The following is a 14,486-nucleotide window of genomic DNA, read 5'->3' as shown; positions in this document are numbered from 1 at the left end:
AAAATATCAATCTAATCCATAGTTTTGAAAAATCAGAAAATCTCACCCTAGGCCCAAACAATTCAAGCCCATTATTCTCAGGCAGCCACTCGCGCTGTCCGCCCGCTGCCCGAACGTTACGGGCAGTGGCAGGACTCTTGTGCGCACAGGGCGCGCGCGGCATCGCGCGTATCGTGCGGACGCTCTGAACGCTGCATTGCACAGGGCGGCGCGTCCGCACGCTATGCGCGGTCTGCTCGGAATAATTCCAGGCAGATCCGAATTTTTTTCTGATAAAAATTAAAATTTTATGGTGCTACAATTTTCTGAAAAATTTTCTTACGTGGTTAGAAATAAATTATTCAATATCAAAAACCAAACGATTTAGAAAAACCTTGGCTCTAACATCACCGTTGGATCTCGGTTTATTCGTGCTCAAAACGCAGCGGAAGTTTAAAAATTTTTATTCTAATTTGACAATCAAAATATATTTGTTTGAGCACTCGTACGGTTTTATCGCTTGGGGTCACTGCTGCACATACTAACATGATTACATGTACTTAACTTTCATAGCTTAGACGTAGGTACTCGTGCTCACAACCGAAGTACGAAAATAGCTTAAGACATTCTAGATCACTCGGGACTTGACCTCGTTAAATTATCGTACTAACCCATGACATCGAACCCCAAACAATTTCTAAAATGATCTGCGAACATTTCCTAAAAATAAAAGACATGAACTCACTATTGAACTTGAAAAGAAGAAAGAACCAAACATTTTTACGGATGGCTCCACGCTCGGGCGGTTACAAATTACCGCTCGAGGGCGGTGACAAATTAACGCCCGAGCGCCAGGTCTTCTGGAGTTAACTCTCGGACAGAAAGAGCGGCGCTCGGGCGCCGAGTGTTCTGGACTCCGCAACTCAGAAACTTATACTCTCCAAATTTGATTACATCGACAGTGAACAACGCCTCGAGACTCATCCTAGGACACTATGGCACTGAATCGACTCCACAAAACGTCTCAAACGACGATGCACAGCAAACAAGCAACAAATCCGTGAACCCAAATTTTGACATCAATTGTTTGCTACGATTTCTAATGCAACCAACGACTATCGACACGAAATGAAGCATCAAAACTCATCCCAAACTCATACTCCATATACCTAAACACAACAGCGATCACCTGACGGTTTCCAACGAAGCCTGTAACAAATAAACTTCAAGAACGCATCAATAGCATAATTTTCAGAAAACGCAGTTTGAGCAGCCCCACGAAAAGCATCATAACTCACTCAATTTTGATCCAAATATTTCGAATTATAAATCAAATCGAAGGTATCGAAAAATTCTACGTTTCATATGTTGAAAGTTTCCCAAAATCTTGACCGAAAAATCTCAGTTTTCAAAATACAGTGAAAAACAAAAATTTAGATCTAAAAATTATTTCAAAACTGATCCAACCAATTTTTCTGCTCAAACTATGAACATCATACATGAATTTTCTCGCATAAAAACATCGCAACACATAATATGACTAGATTGACGCAGGAAAAACAGAATATACATGCCTTTAAATCTTTAATGTTACCGAAATGACGACTTCGACGCGGGAAGGAAGCGAGGGTTGATCCAAGACGATCGTGGCGCGATTTTCTTGCAATAAAAATCATCGAAAACTTGCTGGAAAAATCAGAGGAAGGGGCCGGTTGCAAGAACTCTTAGAACCCTAGGTTTTTTTTTCAAAAATATGAAAGAAATGGATGTGTATGTGTATGTTCAAGTGTGTGTGCGTGTGTTTGCATAGTTAGGGGAATAAAAATTGGCTTAATTAGCCAATTACTTTGCTAATTTAAATACTAACTCTATTAACAAATAATTAAAATGCTAACCACTAATAATCTTGAATAAAATCTCTTGTTTAAAAAAAATAAAAATACATAAGTACTACATCCTTAAAGGTTTTAAAAAAAATCTTAAAATCACCTAATAATTAAATTAGGCTTTTAAAATTGGTGAAACTAAATAAATCTTTTAAAATGTCCCAATCCTCACTTAAAAATAAAATACCACGTTTTATAATTACCAGAATCGTCACCGGTTTCTTTTCCTCGATCCCGCATCGAATAATCGCCTGAAACATGAATCTCGAGAAAATATTTTAACGTGCATCACATAAACATACATAATTTAAAATAATGCAATTTAAATAGGTCACGAATCACTAAAAATCATTTTAAATTTAAATAAATAATTTAACAATTAAATAAATGTATGAGTTTTACGTGTACTGATTTTGAGCTCTACATACGTACACCACGCTCATGGGCAAAAACCTCATCTTGCATGCGTGTAGTAATGAGCTCCTTGAAAGTGGTGTGCATCATTTTATGAGTTTCATGCACCATGCAACTCTTGCACGTGCATTCGAATGTCAGCAGCATTCATCATTTCTTCAAACTGTCTCTACAGTTCATTTGGCATAAAAGCGAGCATGTTACACTTTAGCTGCATACTATGGTCCTGCTATCTTGCATGCTTTGTCAGTTCAGCAGGACTGATATTAGTGGTGTATGTCATTTTCTCCGAATTCAAACAATTTTCCCAACCAGTCTTGAAAATTAGATTCAGTTAGCTTGTTAATAATATAAATGAATTACGTGACGAAATCGAAAATATACTGATATGGAAACAGAATAATGGTTGCTAATTATTTTAAAATAATTTTAAGATATAAAATATAGATTTTCCTCCCACTATTTTGACATTTCCACCACCCTCTTATGAAAAAGAGAAATCACATTTTCTTAATGGGCACGTAGAGCCCCATTAGACAATTATGATCCCGAATAATATAAGTCAATCATAATTTCTAAAAGGTAGAATTCAATTGCATCTCTATGCAACCTCTCCGTGTTTCGCCTCACGTTTAATTAGGACCCAATAATATGACGTCGTTTATTTTCACGTGTCAAACCGACCCATTAGTGGACGGTCGCCATGAGTTACCCCAATAATATGAGCCGAAGTCATGGGAGTTCCGGTCAATTCACATCATATGTCCAGTGGAAGTTATAGATTTCCGGCGTCCAGGCCTCCCCAATAATATGAGTCAGACACTGTCCGCGGGTAGCGATCAACATACAACTACGGTTGATGGAAGGCGAGAATAAATTAAGCTCTTTTAATTTTTACTTTTACGGTTTGATATAAATTTTGAATCGTATTCAAAATGAGATATTTTAATTTTAAAATTGTCTCATCATTTTAATTTAAAATCGCGTGCCACGAGTTTGTATGTTTGCCGGATTCAGGCAACTATATTATCTAATAATATACATACATGCATACTACTATATATATCGCATATATATCATAACATGACAAAAACAATAAACAAAGATGATCGATCACCAACACCATTAGATCCATGTGAGCCAGACATGGATCCAGGTCCAAACCTAAGTGAATGCAGGGATGCAAATGCAATTTATTACAAAAACTTCCAATATTTTACATGTCTTCATCTTGTGCATCGGTCCCACCATCTTTCAATCTTGATCTCCCACTATTTCTAATATTACATTTAAATAGTCATGGTACATAAGGGATACATTTCATGGGGTGGGAACGGGCCATAAACCAGACCCACTTTAATAATATCAAATATTAACAAAATGAATAAAACAGTAAATTATCATAACATACACATAACACATTTGTCAAGGCTCTCGACCATCCTTCGTGCATTTAGTATCAAATATTAAAATCAATTTAATTAAACAAATTTAATTAAATGATAAATCATGTAAATAATAATTTTATCACTAACCACCACAATTATTAAAGAATTTAATAAATTAAATAAACATTTTATTTACTTTCCAATTAATTCAATAATAATTGATTTCTTGTAAAACTGATTTTTAGTTATTCTACAAGAAAATTATTAATTTTCCAAAATTAATTTTTCAAAAGAAAAATTGAACCAATTTTCATAAAATATCAATCTAATCCATAGTTTTGAAAAATCAGAATATCTCACCCTAGGCCCAAACAATTCAAGCCCATTATTCTCAGGCAGCCACTCGCGCTGTCCGCCCGCTGCCCGAACGTTACGGGCAGTGGCAGGACTCTTGTGCGCACAGGGCGCGCGCGGCATCGCGCGTATCGTGCGGACGCTCTGAACGCTGCATTGCACAGGGCGGCGCGTCCGCACGCTATGCGCGGTCTGCTCGGAATAATTCCAGGCAGATCCGAATTTTTTTCTGATAAAAATTAAAATTTTATGGTGCTACAATTTTCTGAAAAATTTTCTTACGTGGTTAGAAATAAATTATTCAATATCAAAAACCAAACGATTTAGAAAAACCTTGGCTCTAACATCACCGTTGGATCTCGGTTTATTCGTGCTCAAAACGCAGCGGAAGTTTAAAAATTTTTATTCTAATTTGACAATCAAAATATATTTGTTTGAGCACTCGTACGGTTTTATGATTAAACATTCATAGGGAGTTTAGTAATATACCTTTAGTGAATTAATTCACTTGGCTCCAACTAATCCGGTATAGGTGGATATAGCTCTTGATGAATTCCCTACGAACTTTTTTCAAGAACTCATTCATTCACTCCTTCTATCAAGTCCATGACTGGAAGATTTGTTCCTCTTCCAAATAGCACTAGAATATTTGGAAGAAGTTTTTACGTTGAGATAAAAAATTGAGAGACGACTCAATATTTTTCCCTAAAGGAAGTGGCCGAAATTTTTGTGCTTTGGGAGAGGGAATTTCAAGTTCTACAAGGATGCAGGCTAGGGTTATGGCTTGTGTAACGCCCCAGAAATTTAAAGGGCCACGCGAACCACATGCATATAAATTATTAAATTATTTGTATTTTAATTAAATGTTTTAATTGCATGAATTAATTATGTTGTGCATAATTGCATGTTAAAAATATATTTTCTACATTGTTGCGTTAAAATATATTTTTAAAGGTTATTCGAGTTGCGATCGAAGAACGGAGACCGATGGTTGAAAAATAGAAAATATTTTTATTAAATAGTTGTTTTTAATTATTTAAAATAAGGGTGTTGCTTTTTCTTATTTTTGAAAATAAGGGGTTTTTAGGTGATTTTATACGCCGGGACTAATTTTTATCGGTGTTGGATTTTCAACCAAAATACGAGCTTCTAAACAGTCCGACTATTTAATTCACTAACTATTTTTATGAAAACAATTTTATAATTTTATTTAAATCCTAATTAGCACTAGTGGGCTTAATTAGGAGCTTAATAGGCCTTAAGTCTATTTAATAAATTATTTAGCATATAAAACACACTAAAACCCTAAGCTTAGACTCTAGAACTCACGCCACCCTAATTTGTGAAAAGCAAAACTCCTCCCTCGGCGCGGCTAACCCTCGGCTGTGGGAAGCAGCAGTTCTTCTTCGAAATTTTTAAGGGAAGCTAGCCTCGGTTCTCTCCGTTCTTCGTCGCCATCGGTATTTCGTGCGTATATAACGCAAAGGCACGCCTAAATCTTCCTTTACTCATCCATCATGTCATATTATTGTTTAAATATTGGATGCGTGAAGATCACAAAGAAACTTTCTGAAATTTTCGGATTTATGCACTGACATGTAGTTAATTCATGATTTTTGAATCTAATAAATTGTTCTTGCATGCAAGGGGCTGCCATGATGTTAGGACATGATCAAGAGAGGTTTTTACATGAATTGAAAGAGTCCTAAACACACTCAAAACGCTACACCACAAGCTGTACACGGAAACTCGATTTGCTGTCATGAACTTTAAGGGTTTCGGGTTCCACGTTTTAAAAGGAGGGCTGGCCTAGGCTGGGGTTCATGGCTAGCCTAGGGTCAGGTGGTGTCAGGGGGAGAGTCCTAGCCATGCTAGGGCTCGGTCCGGAACGGCAGGGAGGAGTCCTTGCAAGCAAGGACTCCCACCCGAGAAGGTGCACGATTCTGTGCAGGTTTCGTGAACCTAGTCAGGGATGGGGGCTCGGTCCAGGGCTCAGGGGCTGGGCTAGGACGAGTCTTTAGAGTCTTAGGAAGGTATGAGGGTGAGTGGTTCGGGGCCTGGGCTCATCGGCTAGGTCCTGAAAGCAAAAGGAAGAGTCCTACCACCCTTAGAACTCTCGGCCAGCATAGGGTCAAATAGGGGGTTTTCGTTTTTATGGTTTGGTTCAGTGTCTTAGTGAACTTAGGGTCCAGGAGGTTAATTTAGGAGGTTTGGCAAGTTTTGGACCAACATGGTTCGGGGGTAACTCGTGAAAATCGAAAGTTGGCTCGGGGTCGAAGTTTAGGTGTCAAATGAGTTTTTTTTAATAAAGAAAAATTTAAAAATGGTTCTCAGGGGTCGAGTCATGGTTCATAAAAGCTAAAATAATATAAAAGGACTAAATTTTGAATTTAGGAATTTTATATTAAAGTTTAGGATTTTTCGGGATTAAAACACCGTCAAAACAGTTAATTAAAGATAAATGAAAAAGTATATTATTTAAGCTAAATAAAATTACGAAAAAATTCATGTAAGCTTAAATAATTATTTGGGACATGTTAGAGTCAAGAAATCAAGAAAAAATTCAGAAACGTAAAATGTCATGATTAGGGGTAAAACGGTCTTTTTGCACCGGGAAAATAGTAACGGTCATGGCAGTGCCCTAAATGCTGTTTTTATGATAATATGATTATTTTTAAATGTTTATGAAATGTTCATGATTTATTTATGAATTATTTTAAATGTCCATGAAATTTTATGATTGAAAGTTGACATTTAAAATACATGGTACATGCTTGGTTTCAAAAGAAAATATATTTATGCACGATTTTATAAAGTGATGAAAGCATGCAATCATTGATAAAAGTGAAGTAATTGTGACTATGAGGATATGAGGATACGATTGAGGATAGGCCAAGGCTCAGTGGACGATCTTGTGTCGCTGATGTCCCCGTCGCCCAGTACTGTGGTTTCATGTAGATGGTACCATCGACTTTTGAGGATTGAGGAAAGTCACAATTAACGATCTGAATTCAACAAAAGAAAAGAGAAAAAGAAAAGGAAAATGTTCATGATCATGTTAAAGGTTTTATGTCATGTCATGTTGAGGAAAAATGAAAACGTTAAGGTTTATGATTGCATGTCATGAAAAAGTATTTTATGAAAATGTTTATGTTTAAAGTTTATGTATCATGAAAATGTTTACGAAAATGTTTATGTTTATGCATCTTAATGAAAACGATATTTTAAGTACAAGTATTTTTCACTGTTATATGTTAGCTGTATTACGTAGTACTTGTTATAAAGATTATGGTGTGTTGAGTCTTTAGACTCACTAGGTGTGATGGATGCAGGTGAGTTTGAGGGAGGACTTGACGAGTGATTTGACTGGACTGAAGATGCACACAACCCGAGGACCAGCGCTTCTACTTTTCCGCATTTACGATTATGACTTATGATTTATGTTAAGATTTTTAAGATTATTTATTTATGCTTTTAAGAGATTTTTGAGAGGTTTAGTATGGGCTTTACTTTTCAAATTATTGATTTTTTAGGTTTGGTAAAACAGTAGACGATTTTACTTTACGACTATTTCACTCGAATTTTTAAATACTAGTTGATTGAGGTTTTATTTTAAAAAGGGCAAGATATTTTATAAAAATATTTTCATGTATTAAGTGAGTTGGCCGAAATATTTTAAAAAAAAAATTTCTAGTACTTTTAAAGCAATAAAAAGGACAGACGTTTCAGCTTGATTACTATCTTTTATAATTAATTCATGACCTAATAATCATAATTAACATTAATGGGCTTGATTAATTAATTGGATCAGTCCAACTAGTTTAATTAATTAATCAAAGTCCATTAAAAATTATAATTATTTAATATGTTGGATTTGTACTCCTACAAGCCCATTAAACATACTCCCGCTATATTTAATTTAATATTTAATAAACTCAACTTTTGAGTCTAATAAATTAAATTATCATATTCCACAAATTCAACTCTTTGGATTTATTCTATCCAAATTTAATAAATTCATAAATTCAAATTCTTGAATTTACTATCTCATAAATTCATCACCTTGAATTTATTTTCTCAAAATTTAATTATCATAAATTCAACTCATTGAATTTAATATATCATAATATAAATTCAACTTCTTGAATTTATTCTCTCCACGGAAACAAATGATCTAGTGCTTGTGTGACCCTCAATGATTCAGGGATACAACTAGTTGTGGGTTCACAACTCCTTGTGATTCAGGACACAATTCTTTATTCAGGTATACCCTAATTGCCCCATTCTATGTTTTAAAAATTGATCATGAGAATGTCAGAAATCATATTTCTGATTAAACCCATCGAATCATGGTAAGAGCGTCTAGTATCATCATCCCATGATTCCCTAGGTATCACTGATAGTGCCTGCAAGAATCAGTCGGTTATGATTAGCGTACAGTACGGTCACTTCATCTCATATATCCCTATCGAATCTGCAACCATTGGTTCATCGAGGGTTGCATATAAATTCGATAACTATGTGACACATATTTGAGAATAAATAGTGGCATCGTATGTACAATTGGAGAACTCCTTCTCTAACTTACATCTCATACTCTGGCCAGAGATTCCACGCACTATTATTTCATCATATCACATAGGATATCCACACCCGTAGGTGAGCGGTGAATTCCCGACTACAATGCACTGGATCCTATATGTGTCGCAACTGTACCCAATCTCGCCACCTGATGACTCTCCTGGAGTCGATAAACGAGTCAAAGCACAGCCCTAACATATAGAGTCTCAGTGTTGTTCCGGGTCGAGAGGACTAATGGTGTACAATCATAACCACGGACTTATCCTCTCGATGAATGATAACCACTTGGAAAGTCCGAGGGAGGTTTGTTCGGTATAATCATCATATGACTACCCATCTGCATGTTTGGACATCTCTATGCACTTACCAAAAAACGCGGTACACAACATCACAGATGATAGTCTCGAGCTCAAGCAATCTTTATCCATGTTTTAGGCGGCTGAATCGACTAGGAACGAATTTAGATTATACAGTGTTTACAAATGAGTTTCAACATCGAATTATGATTCATATGTATTAAAGTATAATCAAGGACTTTATCTATGCTGATTTGCATGGGTATACAGATAAAATAAAACAAGACCATAAAAAGTTAAATTATATTAAAATAAAGATTGTTAATTACACTTGAGTCAATAAATTCCTAGCCAACCGTTAGCTTATAGTGTATCTACTCTAACATTTAGGTTATTTAGAAACATAATAATTCTCACCTCTGTTGTGTAAAAAAAATTATTACCACTAGTCTTTCCAAATCTCTTAACACTGTAAGATATTAATGCATAGAAACTACTTCTAAGCTTAATGGGTTTGTGTGTGGCTACTCGAACGTTTTTAGGGGACTTTGAACTACTTTAAATATAAAACCATTATCTGGTATGTGAGTTGACCGAATCAAGTTAAATATTTTTAAAAAATAAGGTTTGATTTTGGTTTGATTTTATATATTTTACCTCGAGTTCAACTAAATGCTCGAAATTTTTTGTTCAAATTTTTTATTCGAATTAAAACTTGAGTTCAAATTAGATTCAAAACATTTGAAAATGTTTGCGACCACTAGTTTGGTGTATCAAAAATCTCTTATTCCTTTAACGTACTTGAATAAATATAATACAAAGAAAAACCTAAATCAATATCTCTACTATATCTTATATATATCTACTATAAAAATATTATCCTAATGATCTTATCTAAATTATCTAAGATCTTCAACACTCTCCCTCTAGCTTGGCGGTATATGTGTCATGCCAATCTTGGTCTTTAATTCTTCAAAGGGCGGCCGACGGAGTTCATTTGTCAAAATATCTGTCAGCTGCTTGTGTGAGAGAACATAGTGGAGATCAACTATTTTCTTCTCAATATTTTCACTCATGAAGTGTCTGTTGATTTCCACATGCTTGGTTCAGTCATGATCAACCGGATTCCTAACAATATTTAAGGATGCTTGGTTGTCACACATCATCTCAATCGGATGACTATTTCCTATCTTTAATACATTGAGAAGTGTTTAAGCCACATGCCTTCACAAATCCCATTGGACAAAGCTCTGAATTCTACTTTTGCACTGCTTCGACAAGTTGTTTCTTACATCTCCATGTCACGATGTTGCCCCATAAAAATGAACAGTATCCGGAAGAAGAGCGCTTATAAACAGGACAATCTATCCAATCAACATCGTGTAGACTTTAACATTTATGATTGCAGTCTTTATAAAGAGCAACATTTTTTCCATGTGTTCTCTTCAAGTATCTCAGCATTCGGTATTCCGCCTCCCTGTGTTCTTTACTAGGTTTAGTCATGTACTGACTGACAACACTTACGATGTATCTTACGTCAGGTCGAGTGTGTGATAGGTAGATCAATTTTCCAACCAGTCGCTGGTATCTTCCTTTGTCAACAAGCACTCGATCTTGATACATACCCATTTTCACATTTGGGTCCATTGGAGTGACAACTTGTTTGCACCCTATCATTCTAATTTCTCTCAATAGATCTAGAACATACTTTCGTTGCGAGCTTAAAATTCCATGAGATGATAACGCAATTTCCATCCAAAAAAATATTTAAATTTTCCCAGATCTTTCATTTCAAATTCCCTTGAGAGGACTCCTTTTATGCGAGTCATTTTTGGTTCACTCTCCCCTGTGAGAACAATGTCATCGATGTACACAATGAGAACAATATTCATTCCTTTTGTGTGCTTGACGAATAACGTGTGATCTGCTTGACACTGTAAATACCCTTCTTTAGTCAATCCATTTGTGAACCGATGAAACCAGATTCGAGGTGACTGTTTAAGACCATATAGAGACTTTTTCAACCTGCACACTTTGTGTTTCATTGTTTCTGTCACAAACCTCGTGGGAATATAGATGTATACCTCTTCCTTCAGTTCCTCATTGAGGAATGCATTTTTAACATCCAGTTGGGATAATGGCCAATTAAGATTGACGACAATTGATAGGAGTACCCTGACGGTGTTGAGTCTTGCTACAGGAGCAAAAGTATCTGGGTTATCAATTCCATTATACTGAATGTACCCCTTAGCAAAAAGTCGTGCTTTGTATCGTTCAATGCTTCCATCAGCCTTATACTTAACTGTGAAAATCCATTTGCATCCAACCGTTCGTTTTTGGGGGGAAGTTCTGTAATTTGCCATGTACTGTTCTTTTCTAGTGCTTTGATCTCATTGAGGGTAGCATCCTTCCACTTAGGATCCTTGAGTGTATCCTCAATTGAACCTGTAATCTGAACTTGATATAAACTTGTAACGTCCAAAAATCTGTTTACGTAAACCGTATTCATGAAATTATTAAACTACTAAATTATTTTAATTAAATGTTTTGAATAAATAAATGATATATTTTGAATGATAAATGTTTAATTGTGTAATTTTGTTTAATTTCATAATTAAAAACTTTCAAGAGAAAATCAATTGTTGGCAGAGAGACAGGACAAGAGAATATTAAGAGGTTAAAGATTAAAAGTTAAATTCTAATTTTTTTTAGTTAAGAAATTATTCTTTTTAAATGATTTATGAATTTTAATATTTTTAGAGTTATAAAGTAATTAATTGGGGCAAGAAATTTATGTATTTTAAACAGAATTTTCGAAAATAAGTGTTTTAAATCTTTTAATTTGAAGCTTCTATTTTGTTAATTTTGTGGGTCAAATTAATTTTTTAAAACTAGCTAATTAAGCTCATTAATTAAGTAATTATTCCTAAAAGCCTTTTTATTTAGCTCGTTAATTAGTTAATGAGAAAAGCCTTTTTTATTATTACTATGCAAAACCTAAACTAAGTGCACGAGCACACACCTAGCAGACACACACACATTTTATGTACAGTGGTCGCGGCTTGTTCTTCATAGTTCGGTTTTCTCCTTTGTTCTTCCTTGTTTTTCCTTCCAGCAACCGAAACTCGACTTCTTTGCACCCTAACGTGGATTTCCAGTCGGTTTTGTCGAGAAAAAACAGGTAGAAATCGTTCTTCATTCATCACCGACGCTCCCCTGCACCGGTATTCATATTTCGAGCGTTTTAAACGCAAAGACACGTTTTTAAATCCTATTTTTTGCACAATTGAAAACATATTATGCCTGTTTAATCATGGAAAATTTTTACATTCAAGTTTCGTTTAGGTATGTGCGAATTTTGACCGTATACGATATTTATAGTTTTGTTGGGTTTGTTGAGGGACGTTGTGCAAGTGAGGCTACTGTGGGACATGTCTAGATGTTGTAGGGACTGTGTTTCATGGGTTTGGTATTCTGGAAGTCGCGTTAAAGGCCCAGGAGATGATACGGCAGAAGCATCATGAGGCGTACATATTCTATTCTTTCTTGCTTCTTCTTTGGGTCACGGTTCGGCAACGTTTTGTGGCTTGTGAAGGACAGTAGGGCACTTGGTCTAGGGCTTGAGGAGTTCCTAAGGTAGGAGTCTAGGGCCTGGTTAAGGGCTGGAGTTGTGAGGGGCTGCGTGAGGTGCAAGGCCTTGTGTGCACATGTGCGGGTTGTGGGGGCTTGGCAGCGGCTTATACTATTGTTAGGGATTCCCAGCAGATAGTCAGAGGTTGAGGGGCTCGTTCCAAGGGCTGGTATGTGTCTTAGGAAGGTTTTTAGGGCCGGGTTGTGTCTGGGTTCGATTCGGAAGGAGTTAGAATGAAGGTTATACGCGTACATGTCGAAACGAGGCTTTGGTTGATTCGTTCGTCGTCGAGTCACGGACTGTTGCAGCAAGTTTAGTCGCGTTATAGGCTGTAAATAAATTTACGAGATGGCTTAGAGAGGACTTGAGTAGCGGTCTAAAGTATAAAATCAAGGAATTTAAAGTTCAGATGTTTTTGGCAACGTTCCGAGCAAATTCGATAACCCGAAAAATATGTTTTTGACTTGTATGAAAAGTTTATGATTATATAACGTAATTTGTACGTATGAAATGTTTATGATGCGAAAATGTTTTTAATTATGTTTTAGAATGTCGAGGCATGCTTATTTTATGATGTTTGAGGAAATGGTATTTTATATAATTGTAAGAAAAAATAATATTTTGAAGGATGTGAATTGACTGTGACATAGAGGATGCGTGAGAGATCCTTCATAAAAAAGGGAGGTGAACTTACTTTATTTTATAGGCCACGGCCCAGTGACGAGAGTTGCTGACGCCCCACCGCCAGTTACCATGGTTTATAGTTGATCAATCCAATATTGGATGAAGGATAAATGAGAGGGGATAGTCACTTTTAATGATCAAACTTCACCACAAAAATGATTTTATGATAAACGATGAGGAAAATGCTACATGATGTTGAGGATTTTACATAATGTATGAAATTGCCTATGTTTGTGATTTTAAAGTCATATGCATTCTAGTAAAAGTATTTTTTTTATAAGTGTTTGTGCGTGTATATTTATTATTTGCTATTTGGTTTGGACGTGCTAAGTCATTCGACTCATTAGGTTTGAATTGTTACAAGTAAGGAAAATTATGAGGTTTGAACGGATTGGGCTGGACAGTACACACCCGAAGACTTCTCGTTTTCGCATTGTTTTAAAGGATTGAATGAAATTTGATTTTTATTTTGATGATTTTTTAATACTTGGTTTTATGGTTGTTTTAGTATTTTGTTTTTAGAAGACTTTGAAATTTATTTGGATATGGTATCAAACTAACTTTTTATTTGGAATTTTACCAAATTGAAGTTTTATTTAATTATTTTCGGTGAATAATGGTTATTTGAATAGTAAAAAAATTGCAGTATTATTTAATTAAAGTAAGAGTTAGGAACGTTTCAAAACTGGATACAAAGGCACGATATGCAGGATAATGATTTAAATGAGACAAAGTCGCATATCAGATGTTGGGTACATGTCCTAGTTCTCTTTCTCAATGCAACAGGTTTGTAATCAATGTCTCAGTTATCAATTATGTGAGAATTACTGTCAAGTTCAGCAGTACCTTGGTCTTTTTCATTTGGAATTTGCCTCGTAGAGGAGTCTTGTCCTGATTGATTGGGTGCTGCTTCTTGTTGTCTTTCTATTTGGATGACCTTCCTTCTTGAATAAAACTTGAGGGGTGTGTTTGGGGAAGGTGATAGGTGGTTGGGTCGGCAAATAAATTGGGATCCCAATTTAGAGATCCATTTTCATTGTTTTCACTCTCCCCCTGAATGGATAAATTGGTATAGAAGTGTTCGTTTTCGAAGATGGTGACATCAAGAGAATGATACAACTTTTTGGTGATCGGGCAATAGCATTTGTAGCCTTCTGGTTAAAGGAGTACCCTAGAAGGATGCATTTGATAGCTCACGTGTCACTTTGAGGGGAATAGAGGTTAGGAGATGTGTTTGAGGAAAGTGTTCCAGAAGAACCTCAATAAGGTTTTT

This window comes from Primulina tabacum, chromosome 17, assembly GCF_025594145.1.
Source record: "Primulina tabacum isolate GXHZ01 chromosome 17, ASM2559414v2, whole genome shotgun sequence".
Taxonomy (NCBI): Eukaryota; Viridiplantae; Streptophyta; class Magnoliopsida; order Lamiales; family Gesneriaceae; genus Primulina; species Primulina tabacum.
Note: the sequence above shows the minus strand (reverse complement) of the source record.